Genomic DNA, 25,001 nt, shown 5'->3' with positions numbered 1-25,001 from the left:
GCTCGCCCAGCGCGGGACCAGCAAGCTGGCAGGGCCGAGAGGGCCCCACCGAGTTTAGTCCGACCGGACGGAACTAGGATCGCCTCCCCGGTCAGGCATCCTCCTTCTCCCATCAGATATCCGTCTCCTCAACCCGTCCGAGACATCCCGACCTACGGAAATAGTAGGAGGGACCCGCCATCAGCCGGGCCCTCCCGGCGCAGCAGGGTGCCGGGGGAAGGATCAGGTCGGAGCCGCCAAAGACACACCCCGAGCCTGTCCAGCAGGAGTCACTGGACCGGCAGTGCACGGAGTGATCTCTCGGGAGGAGACCTGCGCCAGCGACTAAGTTCAGCACAAAGTCACCGTACTACCCAGGGAGGCGACCTTCGAGATCGCCTCAATTCTCACAGAGAGGATCGAGTTAGGGATGGTAGCCAGGGCCGTTCAGTGGGGGTCCGATCCGAAGTACGTAACGGTGGAAATGTCCCAAATTACCTATCTCAAGATAGGAGGGGCAACAACCCACCTAATATGTACAACGGGACCAGAGCTGTTGAACAGCCCCGGAATAACCCAGGATCTCAGGACAAAACCCTAGAGCGCCTAACCCAGATGGAGGAGCTGATGAAGAAGCTCCTATCAGAAAAAGAAAAAGACGAATATGATTCAGGGGACGAGATGGAACTCTTCGCCCCCAATATAGCAGCAACGGCATACCCTTCTGGTTTTCGTATGCCCCACCTGTCAAAGTTCAACGGGGATGGAGACCCGTCTGACCACTTAGGGATGTTCAACACCCTAATGATGGCCCATAACATCGGCCCGGAGCTGCGTTGCTTGATCTTTCCCTCCACCCTGGTTGGACCTGCCAGGCAGTGGTTCAAGCAGAGTAAAAGGCAGTCAATCAGCTCCTGGAAGACCTTCTCGGCGGACTTCAAGATGGCATTCCGCGCCTCTCAGGCCACCCGGGTCCAGGCCGATTCTCTAGCTAACGTGAGGCAGAAGCGGTGAGACGTTGAAAGTCTACTTGAGCAGATTTGCAAATGTCGCTGCTCGAGCAAGTGATGCTGACTATAGCTCCAAACTAATGGCCATGAGGACCGGGATCCTAGTCGGCGGAGACCTGTGGAAAGATATTCAAAGGAGGGGAGTCAGCTCGGTTAGCGAATTCCTTAACAGAGCCCAAGAGTGGATAAACTTGGAAGAAGCTGAAGCCTCGGCCGCAGGGACCAGCCAGGTCCCCGAGAAGACCGCTGGGACGGAGACGGAGATCGTAGTGGCGACTCCCGACGTCGCGCAGAATAACCAGCCCGGTGGTAGCAAAAGAAAAGGACATGGTGAAAACAACCAGCACGACCAGAAGAAGAATAAGTTTGTGGATAAGTTCAAGCCCGTGTTCACAACCTATGCCGAGCTCACCCAGACCAGGGAAAATATTTTCCTGGCCAACGCTACTCGGGTCCCCTGAAAGAGGCCTGAGCCATTGAAGCACCCTAAGGGAAAGAAAGACGCTTCCAAATTCTGCTGTTTTCATAACGACGTCGGGCACAACACTGACGACTGCAGGCACCTCAAAGATGAAATTGAGACTCTCATCCGAGCAGGTCCATTGGCGCAATACTCGCGGAACAGGGTCCCGACAAGTCGACCCGCTCCGGAGGTCCCAGCCAGTCAGCCCGGACCTCGGGTAGATCAGGACGTCCTTCCCCCCGTGGTCGAGGGAGAGATCTCCACCATCTCTGGAGGACCACACATGGCTGGCACGAGTAGAGGTGCCCAGAAGAGGTATGTGAATGAATTAAAGGCCCACAACGGAGCGGAGTTCGCCCCGGATGTGCGTCAATCAAAACAGCAAAGATTAGAGAAACAACCGATAACTTTCACGGAGGAAGACGCAGGCCATGTCCAATTCCCTCATAACGATCCCTTGGTCGTAGCAGTCCAGCTCGCCAACCGGAGAGTAAGGAGAGTGTTGGTGGACAATGGGAGCTCGGTGAACCTCCTATTCCAGTCCACCTTAGAAAAAATGGGTCTGACCGTCTCCGAGCTGAAGGCAATCTCGATGATGCTATATGGTTTTTCAGGAGAAGGATCAGCAGCGATAGGGACAATCGAGCTGGTGATCACCCTAGGAGAGGAGTCCCGGACAGTGTCCAAACTACTCGAATTCGTGGTCATTGACTGCTCCGCTGCCTACAATGCCATTTTGGGCCGACCTACACCCATAGCCTTCGAGGCTATCACTTCCATCCGGCACCTCGCCATGAAGTTCCCCACTTCAACAGGGGTCTGTACTATCAAGGGCGATCAGCTCGCTGCCAGGGAATGCTACAGCATTTTCATGAAGGGAAAATCTAAACCCGGGCAGGTGACGATGGCCATTCAGGATGAAGAGGAATCTCAGGGACCAAAGGCGGCTCCTGAGATTGAAAAACCTCAGATTTACGAAGATGAAAAGACCGCCCTAAGTGAGGATATTGATCCCCGTGTAGGCGAGGACAGGTCCGAGCTACAAGCTATTGAGGAGCTCGAGGAGGTGAGCATCGATAAACAAAACCCATCGCGGACGGTTAAGCTCGGAAAGAACCTCTGCGATATAAGAAAGGCGGAGCTGACTACGTTTCTGCAAAAGAACCTAGACGTATTCGCATGGTCGCATGAGGACATGATAGGAATCAGCCCGAGCATCATCATGCAAATGCTCCACCTAGATAAAAGCGTCCCAGCCAAGTCTCAAAAACAGAGGCGTCTGGGAACAACCCGAGCCGAAGCCCTCGAAGAAGAGGTGGCCCGACTCAAAAAGTGTGGTTTTATTCGTGAAGCCAAATTTCCAATTTGGGTCGCCAATCCCGTGCTAGTTCCAAAGCCCAACGGGAAGTGGCGGACCTGTATTGACTTCTCCGACCTGAATAAAGCCTGCCCCAAGGATTGCTTTCCATTGCCAAGGATCGATCAATTGGTGGATGCCACGGCGGGGCACGAGCTCATGTCCTTCATGGACGCGTACTCAGGCTACAACCAGATCGCGATGAATCCGGCAGACCAGGAGCATACCAGCTTCATGACCCCAACTAATGTCTATTGTTATAAGGTCATGCCGTTTGGTCTGAAGAATGCCGGAGCTACCTACCAAAGGCTAGTGAACAGAATGTTCGCGGACCAGATCGGGAAAAACATGGAAGTGTACATCGATGATATGCTTGTCAAGTGAAAGACTGCCAGCAACCACGTTGCCGACCTGGAAGAATGTTTTAACATACTGCGAGAATATGGCATGAGGCTCAACCCTCAGAAGTGCACTTTCGGTGTTGCATCGGGGAAATTCCTGGGTTTCATAGTCAATACCCGAGGAATCGAGGCAAACCCCGACAAGATCAGGTCACTACTCGAGCTTCCTTCCCCCAGGTCGCGGAAAGACGTCCAAGGCCTCACAGGAAGGGTGGCAACACTGAACCGGTTCGTCTCCAAGTCGACCGATAAGTGTCTACCCTTCTACAACCTGCTCCGGGGAAACAAGAAATTCGAACGGACAGTGGAGTGCGAAAGCGCATTCCTCGACCTGAAAGCGCATTTGGCTGAACCGCCTGTGCTATCAAAACCCAAGGTAGGAGAACCTCTTTTCCTCTACATGGCCGTCACTGAGGACGCAGCTAGTGCCGTCCTAGTACGAGAAGAGAACCAGGCTCAGAAGTCGGTCTATTACATCAGCAAGAGACTCCTCGGAGCTGAATCAAGATATCCAATGATGGAGAAAATGGCGTTCTGCCTAATCACGGCCTCGCGAAAGCTCAGGCCATACTTCCAGTCCCACTCTATACACGTCATGACCGATCAGCCTTTAAGGCAGGTTTTGCAAAAGCTTGAAGCATCGGGACGCTTGCTAAAGTGGGCGGTCGAACTCAGTTAGTTCGAGATTTTCTATACTCCCCGAACTACCATAAAAAGTCAGGCCTTGGCCGACTTCGTGGCAGAATGCACGGGATTCCAGGAGATTTCATCAGGAGACTCACCTCAGGTCGCCTCCCCCCACTCGTCGTGGAAGATCTTCGTTGATGGCTCATCTAATGAGAACGGCTCCGGGGCCGGAATCATTCTGATATCCCCAGAGGGACATAGATTCCACTCGACGCTAAGGTTCGGGTTCAAGGCGTCTAACAATGAGGCAGAGTACGAGGCCTTGTTGGCTGGACTTAGGATAGCTAGTGAGCTAAAGGCGAGCTCTGTCCAATGCTTCAGCGATTCCCAGCTCGTGGTGAATCAGGTTCTAGGCGAATATCAGGCGCGAGGACCCAAGATGGCCGCCTATTTGGCAAAGGTAAAGTCCGAGCTATCTGCGTTTGGGCGAGGGTCAATCGAACAGATACCTCGGGAGCAGAACGCCAACGCAGATGCTCTCGCCAAGCTCACCACCTCAGAAGAGACAGAAACCCTGGGGTTGGTGCTAGTTGAGTTCTTGGAGAAACCTAGCATAGACGGGGATCGGGCAGAAATTGAAATGATTGACATCAGGCCGACCTGGATGACTCCCATTCTTGAGTATCTCATCGAGGGCAAGTTACCCGAAGGGCGCAACGACGCACGACAAGTCCTTTATCAAGCTCCGAGATACACGCTAGTCGAAGGGGTGCTGTACCGACGTGGATATTCCCTACCTCTCCTCCGATGCGTTCTTCCAAGTGAAGCGAAGGCCATCCTGCAAGAAGTTCATGAAGGATTCTGCGGAGACCACACTGGGGGGCAAAGCCTGGCCTTGAAGGTTCTCCGGCAAGGTTATTACTGGCCGGCTCTGTCCAAAGACTCGATCTCATATGTAAAAAGGTGCAACAAGTGTCAGCGATTCGCTGCGGTTGCCCGAGCTCCTCCGGTCGAGCTAAAAATGATTTCGTCTCCCTGGCCATTTGCCGTTTGGGGGATAGATCTGGTAGGCGCCCTGCCTACTGGAAAGGGCGGGGTCCGTTACGCCGTAGTAGCCATTGACTACTTCACCAAGTGGGCCGAAGCAGAGCCGTTGGCGACAATAACATCGAAAAAGGTGCTAGACTTCGTGGTTAAAAGCATCATATGTAGATTTGGCCTACCTAAAAAGATCGTCTCCGAAAATGGCACTCAATTTGACAGCGATCTGTTCACCGAATTTTGCGAAAGGCACGGGATTGTGAAAAGCTTCTTGTCCGTGGCCTATCCCCAGGCGAACGGCCAGGTCGAGGCTGTCAATAAAACTCTGAAGGCGAGCCTCAAGAAGAGGCTAGATGAGGCAAAGGGGATCTGGCCAGAACAGCTCCCCCAAGTCCTGTGGGCATATAGGACCTCACATCGGACTCCCACGGGTCACACGCCTTTCTCCCTAACCTTTGGGAGTGAACCAGTCCTCCCCGTGGAAGTTAAAGTTATATCACATAGGGTCCAACACTACGACCAAGGCAGGAACCACGAGCTCCTATGCCATTCCCTAGACTTAGTGGATGAAAGGCGAGAAGATTCACCACTCCAGTTCGCCCATTATCAACAGAAGATCACTCGTTACTTCAACACTAAGGTCAAGAGACGTGCCTTTAGCGTCGGTGATTTGGTCCTAAGGAGAGTTTTCCTGGCCGGGAAAGATCCCAAAGATGGGGTTTTGGGACCAAACTGGGAAGGACCATACCAGGCCATCGAAGTCATCAAAGAGGGAACTTATAAGTTAGCTCGGCTTGGTGGAGGGGCGGTCCCGCGGACATGGAATGCCATCCACCTAAAGAAATACTATCAATGAGCCACTTGTAAGGCCTAGCAGGTCCCTTTCCATGTATAAATAAAAATCAAATGTTTCTCTTTATTTGCAAGTGTGATTTTAAAGTAACCACGAAAGACCCTTTCCCAGTTACTTGGGGGGCATATGGTACCTGGATATAACCAGGTCTCCTTAACGACTTAGGTGTTAATTTTTATCCATGGATAAGAGTTATCACAAACTAAGCCTTATCCTGGTCTTAACCAGGTCATAAAACTTAGAAGTTAACTAAAATTTATTGACCGCGGTTCTTCTTTAAAGAGGCCGGGATATGGATAAAAGTTGACGCGAACTAAGTTTTCAAAATAAGTTCCTGGTCTTAACCAGGTTATAAAACTTAGAAGTTAACTAAAATTTATTGACCGCGGTTCTCCTTTAAAGAGCCCGGGATATGGATAAAAGTTGACGCGAACTAAGTTTTCAAAATAAGTTCCTGGTCTTAACCAGGTCATAAAACTTAGAAGTTAACTAAAATTTATTGACCGCGGTTCTTCTTTAAAGAGCCCGAGATATGGATAAAAGTTGACGCGAACTAAGTTTTCAAAATAAGTTCCTGGTCTTAACCAGGTCATAAAACTTAGAAGTTAACTAAAATTTATAGATCGTGGCTCTTCTTTAAAAGCCCGGGATATAAATAACGGTTAACCCGAACTAAGTTCATAAAAATAAAGGGATGAATTGTAGCCAAATGCATAAAAATATATATATGTTAAAATTGCTGAGCAAATTGTCTCGAGGTGGAAACACCTCATAAAAAAAAAAAAATTACAATAGAGAGTAAGATAGTTCAAAATGCACAAAGAGAAGTATCCTAAGCCCCATCAGTTGGCCCTTTGGAGGTCGCGGTCTCGTCCTGCTCCGCCGCGACAAAGGCCTCTCCAGTCTCCGAGGGAGGTACCTCTTTATTTAGGCGGGCTTGGAGCTTCGGCAGCAAAAACGCCCAGAGGTTCGGTGGCATGAAAGAAAAGTCTGCGTCCGGATTGTGGGACCAGCAGTGATAGAACAGGCCTTGTAAGGACTGCTCCGAGACGGCCCGCTCGGCTTCCAGGGCGGCCTGGGCCTCGGTCTTCGCTGCCTCGAGATCCGTCCGCGATGCGGTCAGGGAGTTTTTAAGCTCTTGGTTCTCGGAGCGGATCTTCTTTAGCTCGGCTTTGGAGGCCGCCAGCGCGTCTTTCGCCTCCTGGGCCTCCTGAAGGGCGGTCTGGTGCTCAGCCTCCATACCCTCGAGCTGGGCCTTGGTCCTAGCGATGCCTCTGTATGCGGCAGCAATGCCCTGCAAGAAAGGAAGGATAAATTAACTAACTGGAAGAAAAAAGGCGGCGTGTGAGTGTTAATGCTTTAAAAGAAGGGGGCAGTTTACCGTTAGGGTCATGTCCATCGAAGACTCTATAACTCGGACCGGGCTCATTGTTTCGATGGCCCGGAGCTCCTTCTCCCTGATCTTGTAGAAATGGCTGACGGCATAGCTCGCCGACTCATAAACCGTCCCCCGGAATGCTTCTGGCATCTTCTCCAGGTCCTGGGGATCGACCGGGATACGCACATCTGGGGCTGCCGTGGCAGGATTCCCGATCTCCATTACCCTGTCCTGGACGGCTAATGGAGATCGTTGGGGTGGCGGGAGCATGGGTCCTGTCCTGGCAACAGGAAGGATCGCCCCCGCGCCCTGGGATGGAGGGGCTTTCTCCTTTTCCTTAGTCGGGGATTTGGTGGCGGTCCCAGCCGAGCTCTTGGACTCGCGGAGCCTTTTTAACATCGGCCCCGCTGGGGGGTTCCCACCGAAGACCACGCCCCGCAGACTACCTCCGGGCTGAGACATCTCTTCTGCGAAGAACAAAAAACATGGTTATTACAAGGTAGCAATCATGCAGAAATAGAGAAAAGGTTTAAAGGCAATAAAGTAAGCGAATACTAAGGGAGCCCTACCCCCCGAGCTGGAAGAGCCTAAGACGATTATCTCACGAACTGGCGCAGGTTCTAGGTCCGGTTCTAACTCGGGGCTGGACTCTTCTACATACTGCCTAGTCCCCGGAGCATAGATGCCCCTCTGGAGCACTGGCCACGTGCGTAAGTTGGTCCCATACTCCTAAAAAAGGATCGACCTAAAAGCTAGGGTGTTATCTACTACTACGGTACCCCTAGGCCGACTCTCTTGGTTGTCCAGCACGAGCTGGTCAACGCAATGGAGTAGGAGCGTATCCAGGTCCGGATTCCTCTGATGACGATGGACGAGCTGCCTAGGATTGAACCTAACCAGCCGGGGGTCTGCAGTGGCCCTATCTACATTCTTAAATAAGTAAGGATTACCTTGGCTGGAGGGACCCGCGGCTGCTCCAGATTGAGCCCTCTCCTCGACCATCGTCTGGGCGACCTCCAAGGTCCTCTTCCTACTCCTCACGAGAGGAACTTCATCACTCTCTTCCTCGCCTTCGTCATCTGCGATCTCCGCGAGGATCGGTCTGTTGTCGCGAGCTGGAGGCGGCCCCCGGGGCCTCTTCAAATTCAAAGTCTGATTTGGGAAAATCAGCTTGCAGAATACCATCGTCTCGTCGGTCACGAGCGTGCGGTAGTCTTTCTCACTGGGGGGTAAGCTCGCCAGTGTGTCGTATTGACCCCCGAGGGTCACGGACTTCTCAGTCCTCGCGTAGATGGCTGCAAGATTGGTTAAAGTCATAAGTGGGATAAGGAGGGGGCTAAAATAAGATAACCCTTAAAAGGCGGGCTAAGGTCAAGGATCACTTACGAGGGCGATTAAAGTAATGATGATCGCAGTTGCGGAACCCAGTTGACATGAAAAACTGGTCCTTGAAGTCATTCGGGTGGCTCGGCAGCTCGATGACCACTGCTGTATTAGGGAATCGGGTTAAGTAATAGAACCTGTCGCCTCGCCCCCGCTGATCCAGGCTGGCTTTGAGGCAAAAGAAGTATAGAATATCAGTAGGAGTGGGGACCTCCCACTCGTGCTTTTGAAATAAATACCTCAACCCCGCCAGCAGACGGTAGGAGTTGGGAGGGAGCTGAAATGGGGCCAATCCCACATAATTCAGGAAGTCGGCGAAGTACTGGTCCAGGGGGAGGAAGGCCCCTGCCTTGAAGTGTTCACCGCTCCAGGCCGCGAACGATTCATCGAGCGGCGTGCAGCTCCGCTCGCCCTCCGCAGCAGATCGGGCAATCACGGAGGCCCTCCCCAGGGAAATGTTGTGGTTGAGGAAGAGTTTGGTGATCTTTGCCTGGTCAGTTATCTTCGAGACGATTCTCTCTGCCTCGAAAAACGCGTCAGGGGCCACCTCGGCCTGTTTCTCCACGGCCGGTCCAAAGTGAGGAATTGGCGAGCTGGGCATCACCGCCTTTCCTTTATCTTGCTGGGAGGACGAACTTCCCACATTCTTCTGTGACAGATTTCTCTTTGGAGCCATCTGGTCGCCTATCGAACAAAAGAAAACACTTTAGATAAGGCGACCCAAGCAGGAGAATGAAGCAAGTATTAAGTACACGAGCTGGGGTAAGCCTAGCCCGTGGAGAGTGGTGCCACGCGGTCCAAGGAACACGCGCCTATGCCCTCAACAGATCCCATATTACTCGGAATTCGTGTGTCAGGGGGCTCAGAGTAAAAATTTGCCTTGGGGGGAAAGTTTCAACAGGCAAAACGTGCAAAACCGCTTTTGAGGCGTATTCCATAAGCTACCCGGTTTTGCACCCAAAATTCCTAAAGGTCATACCCAGAAATTGTCCCTGAAGAAGCACCATGAACCCATACTCTAAGACGATGTCCCATGGCAGGCGTGCCCTAACCTGAGAAGGGTTGTCACCCTCTGTATTCACGCAACTCAGAAAACCCCTGCATGTGGCTACAGTAATATTTTTTACCTAAGCTACAGTGGCATGCTTTCAAAGTGAACAGGGTCAGAAGAACTTACAGTATGTGGCTGGATGGTGAGCGAGATTGCTGCGCTGGTAGGAGCTTCGTTGGTACAGTGACCTCCAAGGCTTTGAAGAAACTCGCATGCTTAAGCTTTGTGAACGGAGAAGATGAGAACAACAGAGATGAGGGTTTCGTTCTTTGGAAGGTCAGAAAAAGAAGAAGGAAATTTGGGAATTTTTTGAATGATAAGGTGGCCCGTGCATGGGATGACCACCCCCTTTTATACAAGGGAAGGATCACGTGTAAAAGGCTCTTGGGAGACCCTCCACTCGAAATGTGAAACGACGGCTGGACAGTAGGCTAGGCCATTTAATGCGGTTCTCGTAGAGTGTACCGTCGCCACCCACGGCGTTCCACGTATCAGACGCCTGCGAAAAGAATGGAATGCGAAGGGTTGTGGGGGAAGTCTAAAAGCCCCTACTGTGGTCTCCTATATATGACGTCATAGACCACGAGCAGGAGCTTGGGGGGCAGATGTACGCCCTGGTTTTCCCACGGGCTGTTTAGCAGGACGAGCCTCGGACTAATCAGGTTTAGTCCGAGGCTCCCGCAGGCCGGAGGTTCTATTTCCAGGACGGACCCTTGTCAGCTCGAGGGGGTCCTGTTTCCAGCTCGCATTTGTTGCCCAGGAGCTGAGAGTGACACCCGAAGGCCACGGACGGGAGCAGTTCGGGCTACGAACTGCTCAGGTCACGAGCTTCTCAGGAAGCTCCGACCCTATGGGAAGTCAACACGCAAGATAAACGTGCATATTCCTGCCATCACGTGCCTGATATCCCCCTGACTTCTCAGACACGCAGCAGGAACGTGCGTATTCAGACACCCACGGACGGGTTGGGCCGTGCGACCCATTATCTCCTTCCATGCTGATTAGACCACACTTGTGTTTCAGGTTTAGGAATTAATCATGAATGTCACAGATTTGATATGACAAATGGTAAGGTCACGGGATGACCTCCCTACCAACTTCCAGGTGCCTTCTCCTATAAATAGGGAGACCTTGGGAGTTGATAGGGGTTGGAAAAAATAGTCTTTGAAGGACTATATACTTTGTAAATCAAATACCCAGAGAGGATGAATAATATTGACTAGTGGAGTAGAAGGATTTTAACCTTTGAACCACTTAAAAACGTGTCTTGAGTCACCTAGTTCTTTCCAAAAGATTTCATATCTGTGACGGTTCTACTTTTAGTACTAATCTCTTTCTCTTCTTCTCTTAATTACCTGTTGCCGAAGAACCGCGTCAACACAAGTATTTTTTATTTAAACACAAGTTAACATGTGATAATAAAACGTGTCATTGGTGAAAATGACCATCTCATAAACGAAAATTAGTAAACTAACCACTTCACTCTTAAATACCCATCTCCTTCAATTTTTTTTTATATAAATGAATTAATATTAGTTTTAATAAAAATATGTTGTTATATTAGGGTGAATGTTTTTATTATTTCATTTTAAAAATATTTATTAGTAAAAATGAGATTATGAATTAGAAAATTGTTAGATGGTTAATTAGTATTTTATTTTTGGTATTAAAATGAAAACTTTGTTGGTTTGGTAACTATTATGTAAAAAATTAAATTTAGTAGATTATAGAAGTTATAAATTGTATTTTAGAATACCTTTAAGGGAATTACTTTTAGTTAGTCTTATACTTTAATAATATATTTTTGCAATTAGATTTAATATAATTGAATAGTATATTTTTGCAATTAGACTTAATATGCTTCAACAATATATATTTTTGTATGTAATTTGACTTTTAGTTATAAGATGTGTTTGCAACGTTCCCTTGTTTTGTCAGGATATTTTTCGAGTGTTGTTTGCATGTTTTTTTTACTTTGGGATAGATAAAAATATATTCGTTATGCTGCCGATTTTTTTTTTATAAATTTAGGATATCAACTAAAATGTTTAATAAAATATTTCTTCAATAAGGCAAATATTTAATTGATTTCATTAGTGATTTAACAAATAAATTTAATAATTTTTTAATTATGATGAAAATAAATTTTATAAATATTAGTGAACATTTTAATGTTAAATATTAAATATAAAACCAATTAAAATTTATTATATAATTAATTTAAAATAATAAAGTAGTTTAATTTAGAAGAAAAAAAAGTAAGCCTAATACTTTTTAAATAATTTTTATTCTAATCAAATAATGTTAAAATTACTAAATTAAATATTTAACGAAAGTTTAATTATTAATAAATTTAAATAATTAAATATAAACAAATAAAGATAATTATTAAACATATTACAATTAGACATCATAAAACATTATAATTTATTGAAAATAACATAAGATATTATAAGACGAAAAATTTATCTATTTGTTTGTCTTTCGTAATAAGAAATTATTGCCAAAGACAGGATAGTGTATTATTATCACATAGTGATAATTTTTTAATAACTTCTATTTTTACTAAAATCCTTAGATCCGTTCAGAGAAAGTGAGTCATTATTGACTCTTAAATTTGCCTCTCTCTGAATTGTCCAGTTCGATCAGTTTAAGATTACTATATACCTTAGTGTGATATGTTACTTATTTATTGTTTCATTTGTAGAGATTTCGGTATGCATCTCTTTTGTTCTCGTAAGTGGGTAGACTTAATTTTAGTTTGTGCACTTATGAGTGTTGGGGTTTTATGACCTAATTAAAACTCAAATTCTTTGTAATCTCATTTTATTATCAATAAAAGAATATAAATAATTTTTTGACTTGGTCAATCACTTTGCTCACATGTTTTATTTTCATGATTATTTGTTTAATATAAACTTCTATTAAATCCCAAGCATATAGTTAATCTTATTTATAGTGACGTAATCACGGTGGAATATAAATATGATTATATGTTCAAAATAAGTTAGTCCTAAGATTAGTCAGTGCACCAGATTTGCACTGACTTGCCAATCTACGATATGATCTACTTACACATTACAGTGTTATGTTCTTTCCAGAACATTAGCAAAGTAGATAAGATCGGATGTATTTGTTACATCGGACAGGATCGATATTGACAGTTGATAAGATAAGTAAACATACCGTTATTATCTATTATAGTCATATCATATAGTTGACCATAGGTCAATTCAATCTAAATTCTGAGTGGTTAGTATTCTAACTGATTGTATTATTTGAGTTCTTTGACTTGTTCGTTACCAGCTTACCCTACGGACTAGCCTATACTTACATCTTGGGAACTTGGTAGTATAATTGAGTGGGAGTGTTAATCATAGATATGAACATCTACAACTTCTGATGAAGAAGTGAAACGATGGTTTCCTTTTAGTTTGGTTAAAGGTGTTAAATGATAGAGATCTCATTTTAGTAATTAAATTAGTTTACTGAAATATCATTTACAAGGAACTAAGTGTTTTAAGGATAAAATACAATGAGGGGTAAAACGATATTTTAGTCCTATCTCATTGTAGACCGTCTATAGAGGATTTAGTGACAATTATGGTTGTAACAATGGATAATTAATAACATATCTATATTTGTTATAGAGCGTTCTATGAATTCAAGAGTGCAATTCCGAGTCTATAGTGGAGTCACGAGGAATTAATAAGTTAGTAAATTTATTTGTTAGATTTATGATAACTTATTGGAGCTTGATTTCATAGGCCCATGGTCCCCATTGTACTTTGGATAAAATCATCTAGATAGTCTCAATTAATTGATTTAATCATCAATTAGAATTATCAAAGTTGACCAGGTCAATTTTGGATAGTTTCACAGAGTTGTGTAATTTTGAGAAGAAAAGAGAAATTATGGCAGATTTATTAATTAAGATAAATTAGTATCTAAATTAATAAATAAATTTAAATCAAGATTCAAATTATAAATAATTAATTTGATAAAGGATTTAAATAATTATTTAATTAATTAAATCAATAGAAAATAATACAGGCCTTGATTTTAAGTCTAATGGGCTTATAATCAAATGAGAAATTTCGCGGGCCTATAGCCCATGATAATTTTGACATAGGGCTTCAAAATGGCTGTTATTTTATTAATTTTTAATTAAATTAAATGGCCTAATTGAGTCTATAAAAGGAGTGCTTAGAGAGAAGTCAAAAAAAGAAGTTTGATAAGTCACAAGTAAGATTTTCTCATAGTTTTAGATTCTCTCTAAACACAAGTCCTTTTCTAAGCCTCTTTGTTATTTTCTCTTCTTCTCTGTATATCTATCTCATGTGTTGAGAATTTCCCACACTAGTCTAGGTGGTTCTAAGGATACATTGAAGATTGTGAAGAAAATAGAAAATCGATTCAGTTTCTTGATAATACTCTGCGACAGAGAGGATACAAGAGTTAGAGAAACTGAAGGAATGACTCTTTAATTCCGCTGCGTATACTGTAAGTATTCTATTCTTTGTTTCTCTTTGAATTCAATTTTAGAAACATGTTTTAGGCTATCTCCTATTAATTTGTTTAATATTAGATATACATGAAAATAAATAAAGATTCTGTATAAGCTTTTTCCAACAATGAGAACTATGGGAAGGCGCTGCCAATTTTTTTTACAAATATGTAACAATATTATGAGCGTAAATCACATTATATGCATATTGTAAACCTGAATGTGATAGGTTCTTTACCCTTATAGAAATGGAGTGAAAAGGTGTATTAGGACACACACACAAATTGATTGTAAGTTTGATGATAAGTGTTCCGTGCAGTGCTACACTCATACAATGTCGATCGACAAGAGCTGCATTTATTTGACAGATCGATTATCTGATGAGTACGAAGCTGGTGTGATGGATTCTCTTCAGGAAGCTAGGCAGTGTGTTGACTCAAGGGGATTGGTGAAATGTCTGTGTAGGAGGTGTGTCAACGTTGAATTTCAGAAGATTGATGTATTAGAAAATCATCTCTTTATAAATGGTTTTCTACGGATATATACCAATTGGCATTGGCATGGAGAGGATGAAATATTTCCAATGAGGAAAGTGACAGATCGAAATGATGGATGTTCTCAATGATGTTATGCAAAATGACAATGATGAATATGAAGAGAATGAGCGCGATCATGAGATACCTACAGGAGACTACAGGGGTGGACAACATTATAACGATTTGTTTGTTAAGATCGAGGCTCCATTATTCCCTGGATATCAAAATTACACATCATTGAATTTCCTAGTGAATTTGATGCATTTCAAAGTGTTGGGCAAAATTTCCAACAAAATATTTGATGGAATGTTAGAGTTGTTACATGATGCATTTCCAGCCCCAAGTAAGATTCCAAAATTGCATTACGCAGCGAAAAGGTTGTTGCATAAACTTGAATTGGGCTACGAGTCAATTCATGTTTGTAAGCATGATTGCACACTGCTAGCGTCTACTTTTGAGACCATTTTTGCAAGCGTCTACTTTGGAGACCCTTTTTGCTAGCGTCTACTTTGGAGACCCTTTTTGCAAGCGTCTACTTTTGAGACCCTTTTTGCAAGCGTCTACTTTTGAGACCCTTTTCTCAAGCGTCTACTTTGGAGACCATTTTTTCAAGCGTCTACTTTGGAGACCCTTTTTGCAAGCTTCTACTTTTGAGACCCTTTTTGCAATTTTTGAGGTGATCTCCCCTCGGGTCGGGACTTTCATGGCTAGATGGTCTTCGTTCAATCTCAAACTTGGTCAGCGACCCCTCTAGCACGACGCCCCCTTCTATATGGAATCTTCAGACGTATTGGTAGTAGGGCAACTGGAGGAAGGTTCACTTTCTTCAACATAGAAGTTCTTATGGCCCTCTTCCACATGTATGTACTTCTATGCTCTCTCTCGAAGTCATCCAAATTCGAAACTTCTCTTTTGAGCATGTTACCCCACAACTTGCTTCCTGGAGGAACTCTGGCTGTAATAGCCATCTTGTGCTCCGCTTTGGTTAAACCTCCCACCTTTGTTGCTTCTATACTGAACCTATGGATGTAGTCCTTCAGACTTTCATTCTCACCTTGTTTTATGTTAGCGAGGCTGGTAGTTGGCATGACGTAATCACAAGCTGCATGGTGTTGCTGAAGAAACTCATCAGAGAATTGTTGCCATGACTTGATTGTTCCTGGCCTTAACCTCTTGAACCACTTGTACGCCACTCCTTTAAGCATAACAACAAAGCAATGACACTTTGCCCTGTTGTTGACCCCTCTTAACCTCATCAAGTTATTGAAGGAGTCTAAGTGATATTTTGGGTCTATAGTACCCTCGTACGGAGTCATGCGAGGCTCTCTGAAGCCAGTGGGCATTTGCTCAGCCTGAATCTCCCTTGTGAAGGGTGAATCGCGGTCAAATTCTTCATCATCCATGTGCCCCCCAAGTGCAGTGGTGATCTTGCCTTGAGGGCTTCGCATTTTGGTGTCTAGTCCCCTCCTCTTTTTGCATAAGGAGTTTTGCGGGTTCTCGGGATGATCCCTTGCCTTGGTTGTGTCCCTCGGGGGAACCGCAGGGGGTGCGTTTCTTACTTCTGACCTCTCCCCATGGAGCTATTTTCTTAGGCCAGGGGGTGCCTACTTTGAGGGGATTTCAGCCTCGTTCTTACGACCATCACCTTCCCTCCGCCTTTGCTCCTGGGGACGTTTCGTCGGCCTAGGTCCCCCCTGGTACTTTGTCTGGGGGGTTTTATTGGTGGAAAGTTGGGTTCCCCCATCGTCTATGGGGACAGTGCTTTCCCCTTTTTCATGCTCCTTCCCTTTACGCTTAGGGAGGGGTATGCTTGACTTCCCTTGCAGTAGGTCGTTTAAAACCTCCTGCATGTTCTCCATCGTGGTTTCCAGCGTTTGAGTCTTTTTATGCAACTCGTGAATCTCATCCTTGTAGAAGCAAGTCCTTAAGCTGGAACTTACTGAGCGTACCCTGGGACCCTTGCCTGGCCAGTGCGTCGAGGGACCGGGGTCCTGGTGGCCTGAGCGTAGTGTCAACGGGGGACGATTAAGTGGATACACTAGTGGCTCTGAATGACCTCCGTCGGGCTGGATAGCTGGGGACGATGCTTCCCTCTCCTCCCCCGGGGGAAGAGGTTCCTCCGGTCTACCTCCATGCTTAGGTGGAGGGGGGTCTTTCTTGGACGCCCTCCACTCTACTCCATCACCGCAAACTTCATCATCTTTCATTTGCCTAGGCGTTTTGAACGTCTTAGCATTTTTCTTTGTTGGTAGTGATGAAAGAATGTTGGCCTGATGCTTGTTCTTCCCACAGACGGCGCCAAACTGTTGACGGTGAAATCTCGTCAACAAAATTAGGTCGGAAAACTCAAAGGTGAATGTGGTGATGTTTAGATAAAAACTTAGAATGAACTTATGGAAGGATAAACATAGATGAACAATGGAGTGAAAAATGTATATTGCTTAATAGCCTCTGCATACAATGAATTTTCCAACCCCCTTTCTGGATGGGTGATCATCTATTTATATTGGAGCTCTAATGGCTCCTTTGTACATAGTGGTCCCTCAAGACAAAATAGTACATGAGTACACTGTTAGGATAGCAGTACGGATGGTAGTGGTGTTGGAAGAGTGGTGGTCTTCTCTAGTACATGTCAGGGGCCTGCAAAAGTGCTCTTGTCTTGGTACCATATTATGCCCCCACTACTTGTCGGGTACTGACCTCATAAGCGTGTTGAGGGAGTCCTGGCCATGTACCATTCTTGTACTGCCACTACCAGCCTGGCGTGGACACCGTGCCATCCGTATTCTAACTCTTCGTGCTCCATGGTCGCCACGTGGACACCCCTAAGGACGAGGCTGGTGTGTGAGAGGAGGCCACCACGAGGACCACGGCGTGACTATTGCGTGTGGCATCTTGGGGGTCGCGAGACGCTTGTCTCTTGGTGGTGTCGTGAGGCGCGCGGGGCGCTGTGCGCGTGGGACGATGTGCACACGGGGCACCGTGCGCGCGGGACGCTTGGGCTCTCTACTAGTGTCCAAGGTGGAGTGGTCAATTTGAACAGGGTCATTTTGAGTACTAATTTGAGGGTAATGGACTTCAAACATGGTTGCTTTGGACCTTCCAGGGACCTTAGGCATGAGATGTGGGTTCTTTACCGGTGTTGAATTTTGAGCATCCACACTTTCCCCCCTTTTTTTAGGGGTGCAACACGAGGACTTCCCAAGAGGTCACCCATCCTAGTACTACTCTCGCCTAAGCACGCTTAACTGTGGAGTTCTGATGGGACCCGATGCATTAGTGCTGGTATGATCGCACCCCTAAAAAAAAGGGTCTCCAAAGTAGACGCTTGCAAAAATGGTCTCAAAAGTAGACGCTAGCAAAAAGGATCTCAAAGTAGACGCTTCCAAAAAGGGTCTCAAAGTAGACACTTCCAAAAAGGGTCTCAAAGAAGACGCTTGCAAAAAGGGTCTCAAAGAAAACGCTTGGAAAAATAGTACTATGCCTAATGACGAGAAGGACGCTTCTCGCAAGAAATAATAAGCGCGCGCAAAAATATATAAAAGGATAACTAGAACCCAAGGGGTCAATATATCCTTATAGATATGATCAAGGTGCACCAAAGAGAGATTTATCGAACCCCCTTTCACGTGGGCTCCAAAGGACCTCCAGCATGATAAATACAAAAAAAAAAAAGGAAGAGTCTACAAGAAAGCCTTAAGGCCTCTCTATAGACTGGGGGGCAAGTGTGGATACCAAAAATCCACCATAAAAAAAAATCTCCAGTACATGGTTAAAATACAAGACTAAAGGTCACTTAGTCACATTATCAGGCTCAGACCTGTAAGTCCTGTGAAACTGGGAGATTTTCCCAAGAGAAGCATCACCTTATGAGCCGTGAAGTATGGCCTTGCTAGGCTAAGAGGCCAAGCTATGCGTCACAAGAGGACAGGTGCACAAGGCCCTCCCATAGCGAGGCCCCTACTTGTCTTGACGCTGAGAGATGTTGAGGGCACTGGAGCTGTGAATGTAGGAATTCTTCCTTTGTGAATTCCAACCAAGAGAGCCACCCTCGCTATGCGAGGCTCACGACTGGCCTCGCATGCACGCTTCAGCACTCGGACACATATACCCCGAGGCGCCACCCTCGCTACGCGAGGCTCACGGCTGGCCTCCTACGCACATTGTGTCTGCGCGAGACATCGCGTCCTGCCTCCAAGTGATCACATGGGGTGCATGTAACGCCCTGGCTACCCCAGAACAGTTACGGTGAACGGTGGACCAGAAATTTGACTCGCTACCCGAGTCCTTTGGTCAAAAACGTGCTCTAAGCGTAATTAACAGGTTAAGGCATAAAACCAATAAAAAGGAAATGGAGATTTTCATTACAAACTGCTCTGCAGAGCTAAACAAAACATTTACAAGTTGTTCTCAGTACAAAATGGTCACTACTGTTGTAAAGTTACAGTCCCGCCGACCTAAGCGGCAAAAATAGGGTAAATCCCCTAGTTCCTCTGAGAACACCTTGACCGTGGTGGTCAAGCGGCTGCATATGTACACACCACCACATCAGCTCTCCACTCAAGGCTAGGTGAGCTTCTCTTTCCCTTTACCTGCACCACATAGCACCCATGAGCCAAGGCCCAGCAAGAAAACATAACACTTTATATAAACATTATCAAATGATTATCGTTATAATCACACTGAGCATAAAGCTTTCAAACAAATGAGTAAACACCACATTTAGTCCTGATAAACCACACTGAGTGACTGACAAGCGAGTCACTAAATCAAATGGGAGAGTGGCTGCTGAGTAAGTCACTAGCCTCCAAGCGCTTATTTCATTCATCGACCCTCGGGGTCGGTCTGGCATTAATGCTCTTTGAGCCATTCAATGCTGATAATCGATTTGATCAAATCTTGTTGGCTTGTGTGACACACGCTAAGGCCGTCCTGACTAATAAGTCAGCTCAACATGATTAGTGCCCCAGTACCACTGCCGAACCTGACTAATAAGTCACAGCTTCACAGTTGATACTAGCACCCTTGCCAAACCTGACTAATAAGTCAGTGCTATGCACAAATGAGAAACATATGCTAAGCATTCCATATACAATCCATGTCCATATTCTCACATTCCACATGCCTCAGGAATATCCATGCATGTCACACTTGGGGTGCAGTTTTCTTACCTTTGATTCGAGCTAGAATGAACAAGAGAACGACCCTTGAGAACGGTTTAGCTTTTAGTCCTTTAGCGGTTACCTAATCACAACACATATGGGATACCATCAATAATCAAGATAATCAAGGGTTCTCAAACCAATATCTAGCCTCCAAGAGATCAATCCAAACTAATCCAAGTAGTAAGGACACTCCCGAGGCCTAAAACTAGGTTCCCGGGGTCAAAACGAGCAAACGGAGCGAAAACAGGACAAGGGATGCGGCCCTAGCACCTTGGGCCGCGGCCCCCAGGGTTCCCAGAGGCAAGGGCCACGGCGCCCTTCAACAAGGACCGCGGCGCCCAGCAAGGGTAAAGGCTCCACCTGCTTCTTCAAAGAAGGGCCGCGGCGCCTCAAGAACAGGGCCGCGGCGCTCCACCCTGGGCCATTCCCAATCGCGTTTCTAACACTTCAAAGCCTCCAAAATCATCCCTAAACATTCCCCAATCATCAAAACAAAGTTCCCAAGCTCCCCCATGCATCAAAACCCTCAAAACCCAAGGTTCAAACGGATCGGAAACTCAACAATTCACAAAATCAATTCGAAGCTTAGAAACTCGGAAAAACTCAAAACTTAAACTTCGATTACCTTCAATTGGGTTGTTTTCTGTCGAATCCTTCGGTTAAGAAGCTTCTAATCTTTCTTAGGATCACTATGCCTCGATCCTCGCTCGATTCCGACTCCTAGAACTCAAGATTTCGTCAAAAAGGCTTAAACAGTAAAACGGACCTTGAAAAGGGAGAACGGAAGGTTTTCTTATCGTACGTTCTATCTGATAAGCTACTTCAACCTTAAGTAACCTCAAATAAAACCTAATGCTCGGGGTCCCGAAAACACCCCCGGGGACATTACAGTCAAAACCTCCAGAATTTCACCCTGATCCCAAATATTCCCAATTTATCACCAAATGAACATTTCTATTACCCCAAAATTGACCTTATTATGGTAAAACCGCTAATCCACTAAAAATATCCGTCTCATGTCAAATAGCTCGAATATATCTCCATAATAATGGAATCTCATTCACAAATCAAGTTATGCACCCAAATACACAAATTACCCTCAACGGGCCAGATTATCATCACACCCCTGTAATAAGAAATATGGACTCACATGCATGCATCTCACATCATATCATAATATAATCAACATATACATGAATTTATCAATTAATAACATAATTAGGCAAATATGGCCCTCCCGGCCTACTATTCATGCCGCTAAACACATCGGAGAATTCGGGGCATTACAACTATCCCCTCCTTACTGAAATTTCTTCCTCGAAATTTACCTGAACAGCTCGGGATACTGACTCTGCATAACTGACTCCAGCTCCCAGGTCGCCTCCTCGACCTTGCTGTTCCTCCACAATACCTTAACCAAAGGTATTGTCTTATTCCTGAGGACCTTGTCCTTTCTATCAAGTATCTGAATTGGCTGCTCCTTAAAGGAGAGATCTGGTTCAAGCTCCAAATATTCATAACTCAGAATATGGCCCACATCAGATACATACCTCCGAATAGCTGATACATGGAATACGTTATGCACGGCAGACAACGCCGGAGGCAAAGCCAATCTGTAAGCCACCTGACCAATCCTCTCCAGGATTTCAAATGGACCTACAAACCTAGGACTCAGCTTGCCTTTCTTCCCAAACCTTCTCACCTCTTTCCATGGCGAGACTCTGAGGAAAACATAGTCTCCCACTTGGAACTCCACGTTCCTGCGCTTGGGATCTGCATAGCTCTTCTGTCTACTCTGAGAAGCAAGCATTCTAGCTCTAATCTTCTCAATAGCCTCACTGGTCCTCTGGGCTGCATCAGGACCTAAGTATCTCCTTTCTCCTGTCTCATCCCAATGAATGGGAGATCTGCACTTCCTACCATATAGCATCTCATAAGGTGCTACTCCAATGGTAGACTGGTAACTATTGTTATAGGAGAATTCTATCAAAGGCAGATACTTACTCCAAGAACCACCGAAATCCAGTACACATGCTCTCAGCATGTCCTCCAAAATCTGAATCGTCCTCTCAGATTGCCCATCTGTCTGAGGATGATAAGCTGTACTGAATTTCAACTTTGTCCCCATGGCTTTCTGCAAACTCCCCCAGAACTTGGAAGTAAAAGTGGGGTCCCGATCTGACACGATCGACCTAGGTGCACCATGGAGCCGCACGATCACTCTCACGTAGAGATCTGCATACTGATCAACTGTATATGTAGTCCTCACTGGCAAAAAGTGAGCTGACTTGGTGTAGCGATCCATCATCACCCAAATGGAATCATGCTGACCTGTAGTCCTGGGCAAGCCCACCACAAAATCCATCGTGATGTCTTCCCACTTCCACTCTGGAATATCCAGAGGCTGCAGTGACCCTGCCGGCCTCTGATGCTCAGCCTTGACTTGTTGACATGTCAAGCACTTAGCCACATACTTTACTACATCTCTCTTCATCCCTGGCCACCAATATAATGATCTCACATCCTGGTACATCTTCGTGGTGCCTGGATGCAAAGAGTAAGGTGTAGTATGAGATTCATCCAGAATCTCTCGCCTCAATGCAGTGTCTAACGGAACACATATCCGCCCTTTGTATCTCAACAAGCCTACCTCAGACACTGTATAATCCCTGGATGCTCCAGCCAGAACATCCTCCCTGATCTTGATCAGCTGAGGATCACTCAACTGACCTTCTTTGATCCTCTCTAACAATGTAGACTGTAGCGTAATGTTAGCCAACTGGCCCACCAGCAACTCTATACCAGCTCTGGTCATATCATCTGCTAACTCTTTGGCTATCAGCCTCATACCATGAATCTGCCCCGGACCCTTCCGGCTCAAGGCATCAGCCACCACGTTGGCTTTTCCTGGGTGATACAAAATCTCACAATCATAGTCTTTCACTAACTCCAGCCAACGCCTTTGCCTCATATTCAGGTCTTTCTGGGTGAAGAAGTACTTCAGGCTCTTGTGGTCTGTATAGATCTCACATTTCTCTCCATAGAGATAGTGCCTCCATATCTTTAAAGCAAAAACCACCGCTGCCAACTCCAGATCATGCGTAGGATACCTCTTTTCATACTCCTTCAACTGACGAGAAGCATAGGCAATAACTCTCTCTGATTGCATCAAGACACAGCCCAAACCCTGATGAGAAGCATCACAGTAAATCACAAACTTCTCCTGGTCTGTCGGAAGACTCAGAATCGGAGCTGTAATCAATCTCTGCTTCAGTTCCTGGAAGCTATTCTCACACTTATCTGACCACACAAATTTCTGGCTCTTGCGTGTCAGTTCAGTCAAAGCACTAGCAATCTTCGAGAACCCTTCCACGAACCGCCTATTATAACCTGCCAATCCAAGGAAACTTCTAACCTCAGAAGCATTCTTTGGCCTTGGCCAATCTCTGACCGCTTCGATCTTTGCTGGATCTACCTCAATCCCCTCCTTACTGACAATATGTCCAAGAAAGGATACTTGAGACAACCAGAACTCACACTTCTTTAATTTTGCAAACAATCTGTGTTCTCTCAGTCTCTGTAGAACCAACCTCAGATGCTGCTCATGCTCTAACTCAGTCTGTGAATATACCAGTATATCATCGATGAAGATGATCACAAACTGATCTAAGTAGTCCTTGAACACTCTGTTCATCATATCCATGAAAGCAGCAGGGGCATTAGTCAATCCAAATGACATAACTAGAAACTCATAATGCCCATACCTGGTACGAAAGGCAGTCTTCGGTATGTCTCCCTTCTTAACCCTCAACTGATGATAACCAGAACGAAGGTCGATCTTAGAGAATACCCTCATACCTTGCAACTGATCGAACAGATCATCTATCCTTGGCAAAGGATATCGATTCTTAATTGTCAACTTATTCAGTTCCCTGTAATCTATACACATTCTCAGAGAACCATCTTTCTTCTTTACGAACAGAACTGGCGCACCCCAGGGTGAGAAACTAGGTCTGATGAAACCCATATCCAGCAGCTCTTGCAACTGCACTTTCAATTCTTTCAACTCACCTGGGGCCATTCTGTACGGTGCTCTAGACACTGGCTCCGTCCCTGGTGCCAGTTCTATAACGAACTCAATCTCTCTGTGTGGTGGCAATCCTGGCAAATCTTCTGGAAACACATCCAGAAACTCACATACAAGTCTAGTATCCTCTGGTCTCACTGGCATGACCTGAGTGGTGTCAACCACACTGGCTAAGAATCCAATGCATCCTCTCTGCAAAAGATCCCTAGCCCTTAACACAGAAATCGTAGGAACACGGGGTCCATGCACAGTACCAACAAATACAAAATGATCCTCACCTTCAGGCTCAAAGGTGACCATCTTCCTTCTGCAGTCAATGGTTGCCCCATACTTTGCCAACCAATCCATACCCAGGTTCATATCAAAGTCAGTCATAACTAACTCTATCAAATCCACTGACAACTCTCTGCCCTCTACTGTCACTGGCAAAGATCTGACCCATCTTCTGGATACCACTATCTCCCCAGTGGGTAACACAGTACCAAACTCCACAACATAAAAATCACAAGGTCTACACAACCTATCAATAATGCTAATAGCAACAAAGGAATGTGTAGCACCCGAATCAATTAACACATGATAAGGGATTCCTGCACTAAGAAGCTGACCTGTAACAACTGAGGGGGAAGCCTCAGCTTCTGCTTGAGTCAACGTGAACACTCGAGCTGGGGCCGAGCTGTCCACCTTTCTGGCTTCTTCTTTCCCTACTCGAGGGCAATCTTTCTTAAAGTGACCCACTACGCCACACAAAAAGTAGGCCTTTGCCTTACATTCTCCCAAATGGCGCCTCTTGCACCTAGAGCATTCAGGAAGAGTCTTCCAGGCTTCACTACCCCCAGGACGACCTATTGTAATACCACGAGGTCTCTTGTCAGGACCTGGAACTGGGAAGGTATCAGGAACCTTCATCTTCTGATCACTGGGGCCAACACCCCTACCAGAACCAACAAATGGAGGACCTGGCCTCCTGAAATCCCTTCTGGTTGCATTGTCACGCCAGATCTTAATCTCTGCAGTTTCAGCTGTAAGTGCCTTCTCCACCACCTATGCATAAGTAGTGACTCCTGCCACAGTGGTGATGCGAACGTCACGGGCTAACCTGGGCTGTAGCCCCTGGAGAAATCTCTCTCTCCTGGTCCCATCAATGGGCACCAACTCTTTTG

The 25,001-nt window shown here is 45.8% G+C and overlaps 1 non-coding gene across 1 annotated transcript; it reads right to left on the bottom strand.

Moving 5' to 3' along the window:
* Positions 1 to 17,766: 17,766 nt before the first annotated feature.
* On the bottom strand, positions 17,767 to 17,885 carry LOC133827344 (5S ribosomal RNA). The gene has a single exon (XR_009890038.1). It is a non-coding gene; the product is annotated as a 5S ribosomal RNA (ribosomal RNA).
* Between the last annotated feature and the right edge of the window lie 7,116 nt (positions 17,886 to 25,001).

This window comes from Humulus lupulus, chromosome 3, assembly GCF_963169125.1.
Source record: "Humulus lupulus chromosome 3, drHumLupu1.1, whole genome shotgun sequence".
NCBI lineage: Eukaryota > Viridiplantae > Streptophyta > Magnoliopsida > Rosales > Cannabaceae > Humulus > Humulus lupulus.
The sequence above is the reverse complement of the archived record's forward strand: the minus strand, read 5'-3'. Positions and strand labels throughout refer to the sequence as shown.